At 40.4% G+C, this 21,923-nt stretch overlaps 1 protein-coding gene across 3 annotated transcripts in view; it reads left to right on the forward strand.

Annotated features, from left to right (window-relative positions):
- Positions 1–21,923, forward strand: part of LOC149202178 (uncharacterized) — a 217,449-nt gene that overhangs the window by 57,207 nt on the left and 138,319 nt on the right. The window lies entirely within an intron of this gene.

The raw sequence follows: 21,923 nt of genomic DNA on the forward strand, positions 1-21,923 counted from the left end.
AAGGTTTGCACTTTGTAGTTCATCATTCAAAACCATTTCTCTTAACTATAGGTGATCATTGGATAAGCCTTTACCACGGTATATCTTTCAACCTTTGGTCTCTTTTAGTATTTCTCTCAAGGGGCTTTTCATGGAAAGTCACCCTAGCTTCTCCCAAAGCTCACACTTTAATTGAATCTTTCCATTGAATGAGCCATCCTTGCCTCACTTGGAACCCTACTATAAACAAATCAATCAAAAGTGAGGGATTTTGGAAGTTTTGATCTTAGGCATTCATCTTTTTTTAATATTCCTAAACTTGAGGTCATCCTTCATAGGTCTTTCTTGGGGAGCCTTTCAACTTTTCTTTAAATATTTTAACCATTAATTGAGCCTCTCCTTTGAATGGGCCTAGGAAATCACATTATACCTTGCCATTGATCCTATTATTCAAGTGATTTCCTCCATACTGGGACTCCTCACATTGGTGAAAGTCCGTAAAGAGAAGGGAACATCAACTGAGGTGACAATGTGTCCTTCTCCCATTGTTTTCACTTGGTCTAGCAGTAGTCCCTTTGGAACCCCTCATAGGACCCCTGTGTTGGAAAATCCAAGGAGTTGGCAGTTAAACGATTTCCCTTGTTAGTGACATTAACTTGTGATGTTTTCATTATCAGTATTAGATCTCTTAATTATCTTTTCTTATCATCAAGATTAATTCCAAGAAACAAATAGAAGAACACAAGATATAGGCACGTTGCCAGGGCAAAACCCCCCTTGAGGGGAAAACCCAGTCACGAATTCTTCATTCACTAGATTCAAGATGAGACGACCAAGACCCTTTCAAGTTAGACTCGAGACTACCTCCATCCATCAAGTCAACCTTGTCATTCTTCAGTGCACCTGTAGAAGTCATTCTTATTCACACTTTGATCCTTGCAATGGCACCAAACTTGTAGCAATGATCTCAATGAGATAGCACTAGAATCGAGACTGTGATACTAAGACTTCATCCCTGCAGTAACATCGATCCATTCTCTATGGTAACACCGAAATATATCTACTATAATATCACTGAGATGTGGTCACTGTAATGTCACCCAAATGGTTTCATTGTAATAGTACTAGAACTGTGATAACACCTAAGTGTGTCCTCTGAGATAGCACCAAAATGTACTGCACTGTGATAGAACCGAAACTGTGGTGGCCTGAAACTGTGGTCACAGTGATAGACCGAAGTTGTAGCTATAGTAATAGCTCAAAATGGTGATAGCACCGAACTGTCCACTGTGATTTCCACACCTGTCTTTAACGAGATTACTTCTGTGATTTAACCCGAGCTTCCGTGGTTGGATAATGCGAAAACCTTAGACTTGTATATATAGTTGTTTCCCATAAAATAAGTCGACATGATTTTTCGAACAGTTCTGTCTTCATACAGGCCGACATGAATTCAACTTATGGAAGCTGACTTGAAGGGAATCCTTTCAACAACAGGGAGACTTTGATGGATGGAGGAGTCTTCACAAATTTGACTTTGAAAAATAACCTAAAGCCTACAATGGAGGCTTGACCTAAGACAAATGACCCAAGCATGAAACCCATTATTTAATAAGTTAATTTCAATAAAATATATATATATATATATATATATATATATATTTTTCTTTTCAAATATATTACATTTTGACTTCAAGTACAATTATGAAGATTGAACCTAGTTACATTTTCCAACACTCCCTCTTAACTAGGGAGGTATTTATATTTACATATAATCAAAGAGATACATGGAAGATCTCAAAACACATCATCTATGAAGAAGTTTAGGCACTGCAATGCCATGGACTAGATTCCTGACTAGAGCAATCCATCCATTGGTCTCTTAACAATTTAGGCACCGTAATGCCACAAACTAGATTTTTAACCAAGGCAATCTATCCGGGTGGGACTAAGATGGACTCAAGCTTTCATCCTCTCTAGATACCATCAAGCTTATTTGCTAACCATCAACCCAGAGATCCAGGTGTGTGTCAGAGCTCAATGACCAACGCCACCCTTCCAACTTCGGGACCTAGACATCAACACAAAGTGCTAGCCAAATATCCTCCCAGACAATGCTTCACTCAAAAAGCCTAAAAACTCCTTGATCCAGCAGATCAAGGACAACAAATCTCTCCTGATCAAACTGATCGGTAACTAGCATGCTATCAAAACGTTTGAGAGATTTACCTGTACAAACACAACCCCAATCAATAATATATTTTCACATGTTCATAAACAAATACAAATCTCCGGGGTCTTCCAGACAACTTGATGTTGCTTCTCAACTTTTCATAGTAGGACTATCAATCAAATCTTTGACAGAAGATTCCTCAATCATACACTTTCCTTTCCTACTTCATATGCAACAACATATTCTTCAATCGGATCCTGCTTTCCTTCTTTCAGCAGCACCTCAAAATGCATTCTCCAATTTCCTTCTCTCACTCATGGCCTTCACTAAAACTTACGGTTGTTAGTCTTGGTCTAGTGCATGACACATGAAGTAGAGAACCATATCTGTCACTCCCTCTTAATCAAAGAGGATCTAATCATTCTTGTACAAAGAATATTCTCAACCATCCTCTTATCCTAGGTAGATTTCATCCAGGCTCCCTCTTAACTTAGGGAGTTCTACTTCTTTGAGATTTCATGGCTTCCATCCATCTTATTAAATTCATTCATATATCATGCTTATCACATCATCTTTACTTACGATCATTTTCACCAACTTCAAGATGATGTACCTACACAACTCAGATAGCAAGTACAACCAAAATTATACAAGCATGAGGTTAGCCATATCAAAATCTTTATAACAACGGAAGCATTTAGACTTTAAAAACATAATCAACAAGAGACTATACTTCAATACTTCAATGTCTTGCCCAGGTTTAGTTACAAACCCTAAATCACTTTCATAGCTCATCAAGATATCAAACTCATTATATCTAAGGTTTCAATATTCTTTCAACGACAAGTTCCTTCATATAGAAAACCCTAGAAACAATTCAAACAAGTAATGTGTCTAACAACTATCAAAATTCATATGTTAGACTCCTCACTAGGATTTCATACATATCCTAGATTTCATGCAATAGACTCAACAATAAAAAACGATCACAACTCAATTAACATCATGACTAGCATCTACTAGGGTTTGATGTAAACCTTAGATTTCCATCTACAAATTATCAGCGGTCACTATATAGATTCATAGATTCCAGATGGTCATATCACACATACTAGAGAAATTAGCTACTACTAGGGTTTAGCTGCAAAACGCTAGATTTTCAAAGCATCATCCTAGAATATCAAATGCATCATCCTAGAATATCAAACTCAGGCAAGGGCTTATGACCAACAATAATTAGGTCAACACACATATCTAGGAATTAATCATAAGCATAACATATCTTAGGCAACACATTAGACATATACCGACCTAGACCAAGCTAGGGTTTCAACTATATGGACACATATGGGGTTCATTTCTAGGATTCTAAATACATAATAAGGTTTTTTCTTATAGGCCCAACCAAACCCTAAAGATATTGAGTTTCATAGCAAAGCAAACGCTACAATATCAAAACTTCAAAGGTTCGGTATTTTAGTCAATCATCATTCAACCCTAACTGTTATGCTCTTCACTTGCGAGAAATCTAGAATACCAGAAATACGAAGAAATATAGCCCAGAACACAGAATTATCACATGAAATGAGAAAAATGGCAAAGTATTTTATTATTCAGAAACAGATTCAATGTTCACTTGCCTCTTCGAGGGGGCAACCTCCAACAGAGCAGAGCTCAATTACAATAAGACTCGATGATCTTTCTCTTACTAACTAAGACTATTTATAACTAAATGACATCCAAAACCCTAAATACTAGTGGTCCCTTGCATAACACGAGTTAACCACTTTATTTATTAACTATGGCACGTTTACAACTAACTATGGTCCCTTTTCTCTAATGCGGGTCAACCACTTACAATTATTAATGCGGGCTTTATTGACTCTCTAACTAACTATGACTTTGACTCGGCCCATTGGGCTTATTACATAAATAAAGGGGTTAGGGTTGGACCCTAACATGCCCTCCCCCATCAAAAGCAACCTTGTCCTCAAGGTTGAAGCTATGAAAACTGCTGAAGAATAGTGGTTGGTTCCCAGGTCACATCTTCTGGAGAGGTGTCTTTCCACTTGATGAGGACTTCCTTGATTGTGCGATCGTGAAGATGTCTTTCACGAGTATCGAGGGCCTGTTCTGGTTGGAGCCAAAGTGAGCCTTCCTCATCCAATTTGGGTAGACTTGTTTGAACTCTGCAATTGTTCCCCACCACTTTCTTGAGGCATGATACATGGAAGACTGGATGGATTTTTGAAGTAGGTGGCAAGGCCAGTTTGTAGGTGACTGCTCCTATGCGCTGAAGTATCTAATAAGGCCCATAGAATTTTGGTGCTAGTTTCTGGCAGCCCTTTTCTTTGAGAGATGTTTGCTTATATGGTTGGATTCACAGGAATACCTGATCCCCTTCTTGAAATGCGTGCTCGAAATGATGTTGGTCTGCCTGTTGCTTCATTTGGTTTTGAGCTTGATGTAGATTATCTTTGAGATGAGCTATCATGGTGGCACGGTTCTATAGGAGTTGATCAACTGCCTTTACTTTAGAACCCCCATTAGAAGGATGTACCTTGGACATACTATCCCCTCTAAGGGTTGAAACCACCTAATAAGGTCCTTGGCTAATCCCCTTTGGAGTTTGCAGACACTAGCACATGCCAAAGCCCACTACGGAAGGGCATACCATTATGGAGTGCCCACTTTGTTATCTATGGTTTGTAAGCTCCCTTACCCGATTATTTTGATGACTGATTGTACTGGAAGACTAGAGGACACATTGGATCTTATGCAGGATTGCAGGTGGTTTCCATTTGGGTTTGGCTTCCCTATATGGGATCTTGACCCCTAGAGGTCCACATTGGCACATGTAGGGTGTGCATAGAGAGCCATGGGCCTCCACAGCAGCAGACAACACTCTACAGATCTTCATGGATGTTCAGATACTACTAGCGATCCACTTTTGGGACGATGGTGACATGATTGGTACACTATCCCTAGCAGGGCCCCACAGGAGCCCCACACTCTTGGTAGGTATCCCAATACTTGTACGATGTAATGGAAATATTCATTCCACCACTAGGACCATTGCAGATGATCTACAAACATCTCCGATTCATATGGAGACCCATGGGGTCATTGATGTGCCCTCAGACCCACTAAGAGCACCACAGGTCTACTACTTGGAGAACAAGGGGCCACCCTCTTGTCCATTATATTCTGAGGAATTTATTCCTCAATATGGAACTTCAGGATGTTATTGAGCCTTTGGAGGGCCCTACGACATGCATACATCATTATTTGGCCCCTTATGAGGCTTGTTTTTACATTATGAGCTAGTATGGTGGGCTTGTCACCATTAGGAGTTATTATTTGCACATTATTTTATCTTTAGGGGCCCATAGGCTAATTCGAACTACTTAGGAGGCTGTTAATTGATGTTAAATACATTCATTTGTATCATCGCTTGACTTGGGATCTCTCTAGTCTTAGAGAATTTTCGCACTTTTTCCTTGGAGGATATTTGTTGGATATGGATGAATTTTGATGTATGGAATTGGGCTATTTCTTTCGCCTTGGAACTTTGTTATGCAAATGAATTGCTGGTTGGATATACTCTATAACACTGTAAGTGTTTTATATGAATGAAATTTCCTAGAGATTATTTATCTCAAGAAGCTTGCATCATTTTCTTTAAAGTATAAATGCTTGAAAGTCGCTTTTCTGGTCTTACTATCTACATTGGATGAAGTTGACTTTTTGGGCCTCCTTGATCAAGAGTCCAAGTTCTTACTCATTTCCATCCTTGGCTCCATATCCCCAAGTGAATTAGGCACTGGTTCCATAAAAAGGGTGATCACATTAACCTTCCTTTTACCATTTTTCCCCTTTTCCCGAGTCAAGCCCCAAAGGGTCACCTAAGGCATCAATTTCCCAACAATTGGGCCAAGGAAAAATTTCGATCTCCTCTAGGCTACTGTGTTGGTGGGTCCCCTCCCTCTCCTCCAAATTTGAGGCCATTCTCTGATGGTGGAGTCTTTGGGAATCCCAAACCCCAGCTCTAGGACTAAATTTTTCCTAGGTATCCCCAAGGCTAGACCTTAATAGGATCAATTCAACCTTTTGAAGTGAATATTCTTGTTTGGTCCTTTCCCCTCACCTTGTCTAGGATAGGAACATCATTAGTTGCTATATTCCATCCACGAACCTGCACTGGGTCCATTTGGGCCCGTGTGGTCCCACTTCTCAATAAAGTCAAACACCAATTGGGAATCCAAGTTTCCAAGGATTATAGGGATTGAGAAACTCCTTTATAAGTCTATTCTTTCTCCCTCAACCCTCCAATCCTCACCCCTTACCCCTGGTGGACCAAGTCCCTTGCTTAAAGAGCAAGCAAGTTCCATTTTTCACTCCATCCTTGGGAAAGGGTTTTCAGGGTCACTCCTCACCTATCCATTGACATCTACTTTACAAAGTGATCCCTACACTACTGGGACTCCTCCCATTGGTGAAATTCCATAAAGAGCAGGGAGACTTAGCTGTGGTGACAGTGGGTTAAGCCTCCACCGTTGCCCTTGAACTAGCAGTTTCCCTCTTAGGAACCCCTTTTAGGTCCCCTACTGGTTTGAGTGGTAACATTTCTGGCACCGTTGTCGGGGAGGAAGCAGGTCTGCCTCCCTAGTGAATCATTAAGGAATTGATTCATTGACGACATTCTTATTATTCCTCTGGCGACTCCAATCATTGTCAAAACCCCTAGTTTGCTTGAAGGTGACAACATTCCTCCTTTAACTAGGGTTGTTGCAAGAAGGAACCATGAACCATCACTTGTTGGCACCACTCTCCTTCCTGAATTTGAAAAAGTTAGTGACTCAACTCTGAAAATGACGGATACTGCTGGCACTAGCAACAACAAAATGACCAAGATTCAAAGACATTTGGTTAGTGTATTTTCTCCTTTGAAGCTCGGTAATGATCCCAAACCCTTACCTGAAAAATATGACCGATGGTTACCTAGGTTCAAGGGAGATGCCACTATGAGTGCCCGTGACTTTGTTGAAGAGTTTTATTGGAAATTGTCCCCTAGGTTGATCTTCGACGAAGATAGGATCATGATGCTATTTTCCTTATCACTTGAGGGACAAGCTAGAGAATGGTACCTTAGTCTTCCTCCTGGATGTATCTTTGATTCCAATGAATTTGAAGACCTATTCATGAAAAGGTGGTCTTGCAATGCCCAAGGAACCTTCAACATCGAGAAGTTTTATCAGATATCCAAGGGAAGGGAAGACCTCTGGGAATTCATTCAAAAGTTTGATAGGATTGTTCGGGATATCCCTAATCACCTAAAGCCTTTTGGTGCCATTGCCAATATCCTTGATAAATTTGTCAAAGTTGCCGGAGGTCACCTAACCTACGCCTTAAGAGACAAGAAACCTTCCACACTAGTTGAAGCTAAAGAAATGGAAATTCAGGTTGAGGAAAACCTTCGTATCTCAAAAATGAATGTTGATGACCTCCTTAAAGCCAAAGTTGAGACCAAGAAGGAGAAATCAAAAGATCAACATGAAGAAACCCTTTGGGCCATCCTTAAGAAAATGGACAAACTTAGTGAAAAATTTCATTCACGAGATCGAGTTGTCATGAATAAAATCACCGCTTTGGAGAAGGCCCAAAAGTCAAATTTTGTCACAAAGGGGAAGCATTTTCCAAAGCAAAGTGATGAAGATAAACCTAGCTCATCTCAAGTCCCAAACACCTTGGCCCCAACCAATATAGTAGACCAAGACTCTTCTTCTGAAGAAGAGCCTTACGAGAGTGATGAGAGTGATGATGATGAAATAGACAAACAAACTAACCTTGTGGAAGTTGATATATTCAACATTCTACTTGGAGGTTCATACGCTCACCCTCCCATCAATGAGGTCACGACCAAAGTTGAAAAAGAAGAGCCTGTCCTGAACAATGATGAGCGTAGTGGAAGATTCAAAGGGGTCCAATATTTCCGAAGAGACAATAATCAAGACCCCGCAAACTCCAAAGAGCCAAACAAAGAAGAATCTCTTCCCAAGCAAGATCCTCCCAAAAATGTACCCTCTAAAGAGCTTCCCAAAGAGAGAGACCTTTCAAAGATACCTCCATGAAGGATTCCCAAACAAAAGCTAAACCAAAAAAGGGCCCTCAAAAGGAAGAAAACACCAAAAGGAAAGAGAAGGGAAAACATGTTGGCCTTAACATTGATATGGATGTTGCTATTGGGAAGATGACTATATCTGTCTCTCTGAAAGAGATTGCTAAACTTCTCAAGCAAGGACAACAAATTAAGAAGTCCATGGGTTTTGAAGAGGAAGAATTACTGGAAGACTTGCAAAACATTCACATTCCCAATCAAAACCCCGGGCATGAGCCTTTCATGCTCACCTTGACCATCAATGACCTTTATCTCCATAATTGTATGCTCGACTTAGGGGCTTCTGCAAACATCATGCCTTTAATTGTTATGAAGCAATTGGGTCTCAACATCACCCGACCATACAAGAAAGTGTGTGGATTTAAATCCAAACCCGTGGAAGTGGAGGGTCTCATTAAAGATCTTAAGGTTTCTCTGGCTAGGAATCCCGACATATCTCTCCTCATGGACATTGTTGTCATCAATATTCTTGATGTATGGGGGATGTTGCTATCTAGGAAATGGGGAGCCATTGTTGGGGGCCATGTTCAAATGGATCTATCATATGCTACCATCCCTCAATCTGATGGGACCCCTTTCATCCTTCATAGAGAACCTACCTACCTATCTCATGTGATTGAACCCCAGTCCCCACTATGAAGCACATAACACCGAGAAGCCCTCCCCCATTCTCCCTTCACAAGAAATCCGTATCCTTAAAAGACCAAATCACAAGCTAGGCAAGAAGTGGAAACCAAAGAAAGAATACAAAGTTAGGGACTTGGTCTTGGTGGACAAGGAGTTGGTTCCCGTCAAGATTCATGGGAAAGTTGGAGATGACTAACTACATTACGAAACTCAATGACGAACTTTGGGTTCAGCTGTTCAAAACAAGTCATATCAATCCTTTGCTTGATTCTTGATGTTATACTATATACATGTTAGAGGAGGATGCATTGCATAATGATTTCTGCATTAGAATTAACTGCATATGATGTTTCTCATGATAGATTAAATTGCATATAATATATATATATATATATGATTTGCATATTTTATTAGTTTATGGGCTAACATTAAGCATGGGTGATCATTAGATACCGTGAAAAACATGCTATCTCGTCGCTTTGATCTTTGACATGTGCAGATAATAGGTCTACGGTGACCAAGAGATTGTTGGAGTTCTCGTGACTGCCCATTCGAACAGCCTCAGCCACTTCTTTGAGAGATCACATCCCAGTTGGAGCCAGATGTTACCCATCATTTTGTGGGTGATATCCTCAGGAGAAATTTTTCTCCATGATGAGCCTCAGCCGGCAACCGACAACCCCTTGATGCCTCTTACTAGCTCGTTGTGCCATTTCTTTGCCACCTGAGCCAGCCATGTGGTCCCTCACCCACCTGTATTGATCATATGTTTGAAGGTGAGCCTCCCGAATCTAAAGGTATGTCTTGTCATTTGGTAATTGAGTATTGGATTTACTTACCGTGGATATTTCTGGTTATGGATTGATGGGCGGATTTGGCGGAAAGAGGGGGCTTAGTTTGTGCTCCTGTCCCCTTGATCTCTTTTGGGTTGTTACCCTTCCATCTTAGTTGTGTGGGATCTCCTTTATTGACCATTTGGCTTTAGGGTGCTAATACTTGGGAAACCCCAGTTTTGGGTGCGTGGCCTCGCTCTTTTATAAGCACATATCACTTCCTTTCCACTCATTATAACCCCATTCATCTTTTCTCCCACCTGGGTCCACATTCCCATTCTGGGTCCACATAGGGCTAGCCTCCCTACCCTCTTGCCCCCACCTTGGGCCAGGCCTAGAATTATGCCCTGGAGGTTGAAGCAATTAAAAGAAAAAGTGAAAAGCACAAATGGCCACATTTAACCGGAAATTGTACCACAAAATGCAAAATATGGTTGGGACAAAGATAATTAGCATGTGGGAAAAAGCCGACACATGAGCTCAACCCCATCCATGGCGACCACCCTGGTTTCATAGGCCCTAGATGAGCCCTCTCTATCATTCAGGAACCCATGATTGTCCCAATCCCTGGAGGGCAATGAATCGCCCTACCTCTAGAGGGGTAATCATTGCTATATTATACACATCATGCTCTTGTCCTTTGAGCCCCAAGCACTTAATTAAAGAAAAATTCATAAAAGGCAAAAGGCATATAGAGAATGGTGGAAAAATCAAGGTCGAGGCACCACACGTACCCACTATTGTTCCCTCCTATACATTATATCCACAGGTGTGGGCTTCCCCTTATCTAGCTACCCTTATGCCTCATTATGTGGCCCAGGGTTGCCCCCTTCATTCCCTATTCCATCTCACCTATTTGTCACTTGCCACCCCATTGGAAGGATGTACCTTGGACATACTATCCCCTCTAAGGGCTGAAGCCACCTAATAAGGTACTTGGCTAACCCCTTTGAGACACTAGCACATGCCAAAGCCCACTACGAAAGCGCATGCCATTATGAAGTGCCCACATTGTTATCCATGGTTTGTAAGCTCCTTTACCTGATTATTTTAATGACTGATTGTACTAGAAGCCTAGGGGACACATTGGATCTTATGCAGGATTGTAGGTGGTTTCCATTTGGGTTTGGCTTCCCTATATGGGATCTTGACCCCTAGAGGTCCACATTGGCACATGTAGGGTGTGCATAGAGAGCCATGGGCCTCCACAACAGCAGAAAACACTCCACAAATCTTCATGGATGTTCAGAGACTACTAGCGATCCACTTTTGGGACGATGGTGACATGATTGGTACACTATGCCCAGCAGGCCCCCACAGGAGCCCCACACTCTTGGCAGGTGTCCCAACACTTGTACGATGTCATGGCAGCATTCATTCCACCACCTGGACCATTGCAAAGGATCTACAGACATCTTCGATTCATATGGAGACCCATGGGGTCATTGATGTGCCCTCAGACCCACTGAGAGCACCACAAGTCTACTACTTGGAGAACAAGGGGCCACCCCCTTGTCCATCATATTAAGAGGATTTATTCCTCAATATGGCACTTCAGGATGTCATTGAGCTTTTGACGGGCCCTACAACATGCATACATTATTATTTGGTCCCTTATGAGGCTTGTTTTTACATTATGAGCTAGTATGGTGGGCTTGTCACCATTAGGAGTTATTATTTGCACATTATTTTATCTTTAGGGGCCCATAGGCTAATTCGAACTACTTAGGAGGCTATATATTAGTGTTAGATACATTCATTTGTATCATCACTTGACTTGGGATCTCTATAGTCTTACAGAATTTTCACACTTTTTCTTTGGAGGATATTCACTGGATATGGATGAATTTTGATTTATGGATTTGGGCTATTTCTTTTGTCTTGGAGCTTTGTTATGCAAACAAATTGCTGGTTGGATATACTCTAACATTGTAAGTGCTTTTTATCGTTGTTATTCTTGTTGCTGCATACTGCTAAAATTAGGGTTAGCTGTTGCATTATTGTAATGTGGAATTGAGCAATATTTTAGTTATTAAATGTATGGGCCAATGTTATATGAATGAAAAGTCCTAGAGATTATTTATCTCGACAAGCTTGCATCATTTGCTTTAAAGTATAAATGCTTGAAAGTCACTTTTCTTTTCTTACTATCTACATTGGATGAAGTTGACTTTCTAGGCCTCCTTGATCAAGAATCCAAGTTCTTACTCATTTCCATCGTTGAATCCATATCCCCAACTGAATTAGGCACTGGTTCCATAAAAAGGGTGATCACATTAACCTTCCTTTTACCATTTTTCCCCTTTTTCTCGAGTCTAGACCTAAAGGGTCACCTAGGGCATCAATTACCTGGCAATTGGGCCAAGAAAAAATTTCAATGTCCTCTAGGCTACTGCGCTGGTGGGTCTCCTCACTCTTCTCCAAATTTGAGGCCATTCTGACGGTGGAATCTCCGAGAATCCCAAGCCCTAGCTCTAGGACCGAATTTTGCCTAGGCATCCCCAAGGCTAGACCTTAATAGGATCAATTCAACCTTTTGAAGTGAATATTCTTGTTTGGTCCTTTCCCCTCACCTTGTACAAGATAGGAACATCATTGGTTGCTATATTCCATCCCCGAACATAGACCAGGTCCACTTGGCCACGTGTGGTCCCACTTCTCAATAAAGACCATTTGGGAATCCAAGTTTCCAAGGATTATAGGGATTGAGAAACTCCTTTATAAACCTATTCTTTCTCCCCCAACCCTCCAATCCTCACCCCTTATGCCTAGTGGACCAAGTCCCTTGCTTAAAGATCAATCAAGACCCATTTTTCACTCCATCCTTGGGAAAGGGTTTTCAGGGTCACTCATCACCTATCCATTGACATCTACTTTACAAAGTGATCCCTACACTATTGGGACTCCTCCCATCGGTGAAAGTCCGTAAAGAGCAGGGAGACTTAGTTGTGGTGACAGTGGGCTAAGCCTCCATTGTTGCCCTTGAACTAGCAGTTGCCCTCTTAGGAACCCCTTTTAGGTCCCCTGTTGGTTTGAGTGTTAGCAAAGCCCACAAGTGAAAGGGACCAACAAGCATAAATAAAAGGAGAGGACCTCATTTTGGGGGCTTTTGATAGTTTGACATCATAACTAGAGTTCTCGTGTTGTTTAGCCAAGTCTACCAGTGTTGTTTAGAACAAGGAGCTATGTTGCACGAAACTTCTAAGAACCTGACGTTTCGGGCTGTACCTGTACCCGAAACTCCGAAACTTGGCTGAAACTCAACCATCATGTAATCATTTATGAGAGTTCATATAGATTGGTTTTTCCTTCTAAATTGTCATCTATGGGTCTTATTCCCTTTTTTCTTGCAAGATAAAGTGTTATTCACTTATTTATATATATATATATATATATATATTTTTATATATACATATGACATTTCCGCTGACGTTTCGGTCGACATTTCCATTTTTGGGAGGTGATGTTTCTAAACGTACCTGTTTCGGAAACTCCAAAACATTTCGACGTTTCATGCAACTTAGACAAGGAGTTTTCGAGCAGAGATTCCAACTCCTTTGGTGAACCTTGAGTGTCACCCTAGGGGAGTTGTAGGGAGATTGTTGCAGGCATTAGAGAAGTATATTTCAAGTGCATCCATCAGCAAGGGCGTGTTTCTCCAAGGATGCAGAGACAGTTTGTGGAGCTGAGTTGGGGCAACAAATTAGGCAATTGGTGGAGGAGATTTTGTAGGGAAATCACCTACTGGGAGAGTAGAGATACTTGGCAAATTTTTGGGGCTAGAGCTGTGATATTTTGAGTGAGTTGAGCTACTGCTCTAATTTGGGCCTATGCAGGGGTAGTTTGGGCATTTCTGCACCAAATTGAGAGTTGCTTTTGTTGGGAGTTTGGGAATCGGAAATTCATTGGGTGATGAGGAGAAATTTCCCTTAAGAGTTGGAAGAAATTTGGAGGTGGATTTCAGCTCTATTGCAATAGAAAATTTCTATAGCTATTTGGTAGCCCGTCGAGGGGGGTAAGCTTAAAATTGGGTTCTCGGGTGGTCGGTAAATTTGCCCAAATTCCTTTTGGGTTTTTGTGGGTTTGGTGAGAGGAGTTCGGGGTTAATTTTGTAGAATTTTTTGGGTGGTATTTGTGGTACAAAATCAATGTTCCAGTCAGTAGCTAGCAACAGAATTGATAATATCGCCGATATTTGAAAATATCGCGATATTTTCAGCAAAATGATTTATCACAAAGTAAATATCACTATATTTTTTGTTTTGAAAATATCGGCTAAATATCGTCATATTTTGAAAATATTGGTTATGTTTAAAAAATTGAAAAAAAACATTTGATTTTTTATGTTTGCCGATATTTTCCGATATTTTACCGATATTGTCGATAAGATGTTTTTAGGACCCTCATTGATATTTTGCCGATACCGATATTTTCAACACTGGCAGAAATTACTAGAGGAGGGCGCAGTTCACTCTAGGACCATTTCCACCACTTGGGTTTGTGAGACATTTCTAGGTTTGGTTGGGCTTACTAAGAAGAGGTGCCAGCTAAAATTTTAGGAGTTTCTGAGGAAATTTGAGGCAAATTTCCCAATTTCCTCCCAGCTGCGGAAACAAAATTTTCTAGGGTTGTGCAAAGCTTTGGTGGGTGGATCTTTTGACGCTTGGGCATTCAATTTGCACCCTGGGTTTCACCTTGCTTGTTGTAGCAAGCCCAGGACCTCTTTCTCTACCTATATTGTGCTCATTCTGCTCCAATTAATAAGATGACTCAAATTTTTGGTGCCATTCCCTATGTTATTTGCTAATTGTGTGTGCGTGTAAAATTTGGTTGTTGTTTATGTTATTGTTATCCACTTAATTTTTCCATTAGGAATGTTACTAATATCCAAGTACCATGATAAATAAGCAAATGATGAAGATAATGCACATTATCTAACCAGGGTATACCAATAATAAACCGTGAATATAATCACCATGGTGATGTGCTCTAAGGGAAACCACAATAGGAAAACAAGTGTGCAAATGAACAATTTTCCTCAAGACACCTTAGCACCCACCAAAGGTGGTTGACAAAGTCACAAGGGAATTGTTGATTTGGGGTAGCATTGGATGTGCTCTAGCCACAAAAATTGGTGGAGGCTATAGCACATGAGAGGGGATGCAGTGCATGATTAGAGTTGTAGCTGAGGGGCAGTGAATACATAGTAGAGAGGCAGAGTTAGTATCAGAAGCATCAGCGCAGAAGCCGAGAGAGGGTTGACGCAGAGCTAGCTAGAGGCCACGCATGGGCAGCCAAGAGCTGCGCAGAGCCTGAGGAGGGCCAGCGTGTGAGACGCAAAGGATTCAGAGGCTAACACAGAGCCCCGAGAGGCTGACGTTGGGCTGACGGTAGTCCAGAGAGGCTGACGCAGACCCTAGAGGCAGCGCTGGGAGATTTCGTGGGGCAGATTGGAGCTGGAGAGCTGGATAGGGTGACGCAGAGCAGCAGAAGCTGTATTGTTACTATGGGATCGTTCATCCGTGATTTAGTCGGAATATCTGTCTCCGACTGAGAGGTACTACTACCGAGAGCATTCCCTGTTAGGTGAGCCATTTCTGGCACCCTGGTTGTATTCTGAAACTGCATGATAATAAAACCCTTTGAATAGCTGCACCGATTTTCCCACATTGGGTTTTTCCGGGGACATTAGTCCAAAAACAACGGTGTCACTTGTGTGCTTGTTTCTTTTAGTTTATGATCTGTATGTGTTGATACTGTGCTTGTATTTATTTTTAGTATTTACATGGTAAATAACTTGTTAAGTAACTGAACAAGTAGGAAGAAATAAATCAGATAGTACAGGAAGAATTTCTAATGGATAGACTTAGAAATTCCAATAGGAACTATCATACTATGTGATGCGGCTACAAACAATAATGCCCCCTCAATAAACCATGAAGCTCCATTAGCTAATCCTACATTTGTTTTTCTAGTGTAAAAATAATGCTGGTTGATAGTCACTAATATCCATGCATCTCACAACAAAATATGGAAAAAAAATGCTAGTTGATAGTCACTAATATCCATGAATCTTACAACAAAATATGGAAAAAAATCCAAAATGCTCCATGCCCAACTTACCTAGACAGGGTCTTGAAACTAGGAAAAAATCTTCATGCCATATGAGGGGTATCAACCTGAGAATCTCTCTTGATCTCTACTTGTTTGGGGGTAAAAGAATTGATCTTGCAAATCTTGGATTTAATCATTTAGGGAGCTTTCACAATCCAACATAGGAGATATAGTTTATGGTGTTATCTTTATAGAGTAAATAATTAATGTATGATCCATATCCCATGAGAATTAGTCAAAATGGCCAATTTCTCATGATATTGAATAGTCCAGTCAACACTCATTGCGTTGGTGATGCTCACAAGGATAAAGTGGGATTGAAACAACTGAAATGGATCACATAGTATTAATCATCATCTTTACGGCTTCCACCCGACAACTAAGATTTCTTGAGAGTTCATCCATCCCAAGATTCTTTTGGCTTAGGCATGCTTAACTATTGAGTTTTTCCCATAGTCAAGCCCACTTAGATTACTGCCCTATTTGAAAAATCTTAACAAATATTATGCCTTATGAACAATTCATTTAGAGCTCCCTTGACTCTTTATTTAAGCATTTAGGGGGTTTTTGTAGTGCAACATATGAGATATCATTTTTGAGATTATCTATGTAGAGTAAGTCACAATGCATGGTCCATATCCTCTTAACATTAATTAGGATGACCAATATCTCATGATCTTGAATAACCCACTTAGCACTCATTGCATCAGGTTATGTTCATATGGGTGAAGAAATAGTTTGAAAGTTTGAAACTAGTGATATGAATTACATAGCATCAATCATCACCTTTAGATCTTGTACCCGATAACGAGGACTTCTTAAGAGATCATCCATCTCAGGACACTTCTAGCTTAGGCATGCTTAACCAAGGCATTTCCCCCATAGTGAAGTCCACTTAACTTTCTTACCCATTTTCAAAACCTTATAAAATATTTTTCCTTGTGAACTATTCATTTAGACCTGCCTTGGCTCTTTATGTAAACACTTGGGGGGTTTTCATAGTTGAACATATGAGATATCATTTGTGGTTTAATATACATAGAAAATATGATTAATGCATGACTCATATCCCATAAGCATTAGTCATAATGACCAATTTCTCATGATATTGAATAGTCCACTTAGCACTCATTGGTTCCTTGTTTGTGATTCATTCAAAGTTGGTTCCCTTGACTAGGTTGTCTTCAATGTGCCATCATCAATTTTAAGGTAGTTTTCTCTAGAATGCCAAAGATTCTACTAGATATTTCTGAATTTAAAAACAATCAGTTTACCTTGCCTGGTGATCACAGATCAATGAAAGGCATCAACAAGTTGTTTGGCAACCACATTTTTGTTTTTTACCCACAAATTGCATTTTTGAAATGTTATTTATGTTCTTTTTGGAAGTAATCTATTCCTTCTAAATGACATATAATCAGTGGTCTCAATGCTAATAGCTATAAAGGGTGAAATCGTGCATATTGAGAGAGCCATTGATAGTATTGATTTATTAAATATGAATCTTTGAGGCATACTTCTTCCATCATCCATGGCATCCAGAAATAAATTCATGACCAGTTTCATAGGTGGCTTTAATGTTCTTCATTGTCAAAATTTCAACATCCGTAATTTGAATTTTCAACTACCTTGAGGCTTACACATTTTATCTAACCGTCTAAAGGAACGTTTATGACCTTCATCATTGTAATGAGGAATTGCATTTGTGATCATAGCATCATTTGCAATTGCCATATGATTTCTACACCTAATCTAGTAATTGCATTGTAGAAAATTGCTATAGCGTAGCACCAATGTTGCTTGGGAGTGGGAGCGGGAGCAGGGAGCAGGAGCAGGAGCGACCATTTTCAGAAGCTCCCGGTTTGGGAGTGAATCTGGGAGCGATTTTTTTAAAATATATATATATATATATATATATATATATATATTTTATATTTTTTAATTTTTGATACATATATGTCAACAAAAACATGTAGAATGATGAATTAGACATAAAAAACATAAAAAAACATAGATTGATCATTGAACCATATCACATCAATCATCTAGAAATTATAATCGTCATCAGCCATGTCCACAAGTTAGTAAAATACATATTACAACTGCAACATATTGAGTCTTGTGAATCATGATTCATCAAATTCAATCTTAAAGTTTCAACTTCAAGCTTTCAAAATTGAAAATTCAATAACATTTATCATCATTGATCACCAAAGTTGTACTTGTAAGCTAAGTAACTAAGTTTAACCATTACAAGAAGTAATATCTTAGATATTTCTAAGTCCTAACTTCTAACTGTTAACATGATATGAAATGTTATAAATTTATAAAATGAAACATGAATAATGAAATGAAATGAAACAACTTTAGTCTTTCAGGAAGCATCATATTCATAATTCACAATCATTACCAATGAGTTATAATTGCCAAGGCCCAACTTCAAACTTCAAATTTTCATTGTCACAGTGATATATAATTATATTGTTTACAAAAAATATCATTATGATATGAAAGAGTCAAGAGTCAAGGACTCAAAACTCAATAGTTATGAAAACTAAAGTCTAATAGAAACTAAAAAAGACAAGTAAACTGTAAATCTACATGTGGCCCTTGCCACAAGAGTCTCCAGGAGTATGAGCAGGTCGTGGTGGTCTTCTAGGAGTCTCCCGCACAGACCGACGACCAGAACTAGAACCTCCACGTGAGGGTGTAGATGGAGGTGGCGACAGCAAAGGAACAAGACTCAGATCTCGAGCACTGTTACTGGATGGTGGAGGTGGAGGTGGCATGGCTGTTGCAGCTGCTTCATCTTCATCCCTTACAAGTTCCTCTTCCAGTTCAAGATGTACAATGCCATCCTCCAAATTGTCATCCTCTGGGTGATTGTCCCAAATTTTATATGTGGGATCCTCATAAGCCCGATCACAGTAATGACTCAACAACCTCAAGTTATAGTGCACATAAACCAAGCTTTCTGCTCAGTTTTCATTGAGTCTATTTCTTTTCACATTATGTATGTAGCTGTAGGTGCTCCAACACCTCTCTGCAGAAGAAGTATTTACAACCTGTGAAAGAACCTTTTTGCCAATTTTGGCAAAAGTCCCTGGCCGCCATATGTTTCCCACCATGTGAGAGTATCAAATCTATCTCTGTCGTCCATTGCATGGAAGTTACCATACAAACCAGTGCCACTGAAGTATATGCCTATTTCAAGGCGCACAGTTGCACATTCCTCCCTGTCAGGTACCAACTTTTCTAGTGCTTCCAAATATCCTCTAGTTACCTCTGCATCTAAATGGGGTTTGGTCCTAACCCCAGCCCCTGGTGCAGGTTGGCCCAACCAAGATGTAGAGTAGTATTTTGGCGTAAGGATATACGCCAAGCAATGTAGTAGAAGATTAAGTCTATTCCACCGTTCACACACACAATCATGAATCAGATTGTACAAGTCGGGGTCTCTGTTATGAACAATATCTTTTATTTCCCCCAACATGGTATCCATCTGCTCATACACCTTGCCAATCACTGGTTTGTCTGTATCTGCAAACCGAATCATGTGATAAATGGGCTTGGTGAAATCCAATACTTGCCTCACACTTGTCCAAAACTGACCATCAAGAGCGGCCTCCTCCACCAGTTCAAAACCTCGCCTGTCAGCTGGATTTGTAGCCCTTTCCTTTAATACCTGCCAATGTGGACTTGATACCATGCTAGCCAATGACTCTCTTACCTTCAAAAGGCGCCTGAAGGTGAGGTAATAGCTACCAAATCTGGTCTTCGCAATCTTCAACAACTCCAATCTCGAGTGACTGCGGAAAAGGCCATGGGTATTGGTATGATTTGTAATAAATTTTATTATTTGTTTGCCTTTCTTGTACAAATCACCAATCCATTGGTATTGTGCATTTTTGTTTTTGACAACATCATGCATCAGAAGGTTCAGTGTGTGAACCAAACATGCAGACCAAAATATGTTGGGGTATTTATCCTCAATAATTGCTCCCCCTGCCTTACAATTAGGAGCATTATCAGTGATGACTTGGATGACATTGTATGGCCCAATATGGTCAATTGTTTCAAGTAATGCTTGTGCAATGTTGATGGCGGTCCTGAACTTGTCTGAGTAATCATGTGCAGTTAGAAAGATGGGACCACTAACAGACATAGCAAGAACACTTATCAATGGCTTGCCTTTTACGTTTGTCCATCCATCAGATACAATGGACACCCCATGGTCAGTCCAAGAACTTGTCATTCTATTCAAAGAATGTGATATTTTTGCTTTTTCATGATCAAGGCCAATGGTTTTTGCCTTGTCATACCCAGGGCTCTTGTATCCTTTAGGGGCATCATTTGTGGCAGAAACCATTTCGTGCCAATAAGGTGAGCGAAGAACATTGAATGGTATCCCACATGCATAGAGAAACCTGTAAACCTTTGAATCCACATCATTCCTACACCCCTCATCAAGGAAATCTGATATGGTTCTACGCCTTAAAGATGATGACCCTGTGCCTCCATATCCACTGCCTTGGGAGGATGCTGAAGGAGTTCTTTGTGATTGTGAGCTTGGTTCAAAGAAACCCCTTGATTTTTTTGATTTGTATTGGGCTTCCTCCTCTTCCCTTATGTATTTGGCTCTATCCGCTGCTGACACCGCTGGACAAGTTTTGATTCCTATTTGTTTGTCTCCATCCCATGGCCTTTTCTTGCAGAGGCGTCTTCTAGCATGGGTGTATGAACCTGTGTAATCATTGTTGCAATGGGGGCAATGAAATTTAGTGGTTCCACCCCCTCTCCCTGTTTCAGCCCTGTTAACATATTTTCGCAATGGGTTTGGTCTTGCTTAGTTTTTTGAGGGTCATGTTCACCCTCCTCCAGCTCCTCCTCACCGGGGTTTTCATCAATTCGACTTTCTCCAGCTTCTTCATCCCCCTCTTCAGTTTGGCCCCTCCGTTTCCTACTCTCCAGCACCATAATAACCATAAAAGGGACCAAGAAGAGGAAAATGCCAAGAAATATAGCCAGGTCCATGGTGTTTGATGTTTGTAGGGTTTTGAATTTGCAAATTAATTTAATTTATTGGGATTAATTAATTTAATTTAAATTCATGATTTTAAAACTAAATAAACTAAATTACTACCTAACTAAATTAAACTAACTAAATTACTAAGTTACTTACCTCTTTGCAGGCTTGATCCGCACTCCTCGGCGCTTGCTCCTGAGTCCTCGCTTGCTCTTGAGTCCTCGCTTCTCCTTGCTCCTTTGCTCTTGCTCTCCAAGAAACTCAACTCAATGAAGTGATAATGAATTTTTTTTAGGCCCATTGGGCTTTTAAAACAATTTTTTTTTTAAATTTTTTTTTTTTTTCGGTTCCGCGGATTTTTTTTCCGCTGGATCACTCCCGGCGCCGCCTGAAATGCTCCCAGAGCGATTTTTTAATGTTCGGGAGCGCTAGGGAGCGATCGCTCCCCGATTGCTCCCGGGCTTAAAATTTCGCTCCGGGAGCGACGGAGCGATTGCTCCCTACAGCAATCCCGAAAATGACAGGGAGCGGAATTTTTTTTTTGGGAGCGCGCTCCCGCCCGAAGCGCGATTCGGGAGCGGGTTCGGGGGGGGGGGGGTGCTCTCCCGCAACTCTGCGTAGCACCTTGCAAGAGTGACATCTATATTTATTGGAATCAAGGAAGGATTTATTTAAAGTCGGCAATGATAGAGAGGCTATATAATTCATACACAGCAATACTAATGCCCTAAATCTAAGTAACACATGCTCTTGTAAGGAACTTTCTATGGTTTATTATGTACACTACTCTAACATGGAATGTAAATCTAATGGGGATGCTGCACCTGAGTACAAATAATGAACATGACTTGAATATAGATCACCATCTCCAATCAAAACAATAGAACCATCTATCTCCCTTGGTACAATGACTAGGCTAGGTCAACTTGGAACATTTAAATCGCTCATCTACATTAAAATCAAGTTCCAGTTATGGTTGATTTTGGAAGTACA

The sequence above is a fragment of the Pinus tabuliformis genome, chromosome 2_1, assembly GCF_031772625.1.
Source record: "Pinus tabuliformis cultivar Carrire ecotype Pingquan chromosome 2_1, CPIR1, whole genome shotgun sequence".
Classification (NCBI taxonomy): Eukaryota; Viridiplantae; Streptophyta; class Pinopsida; order Pinales; family Pinaceae; genus Pinus; species Pinus tabuliformis.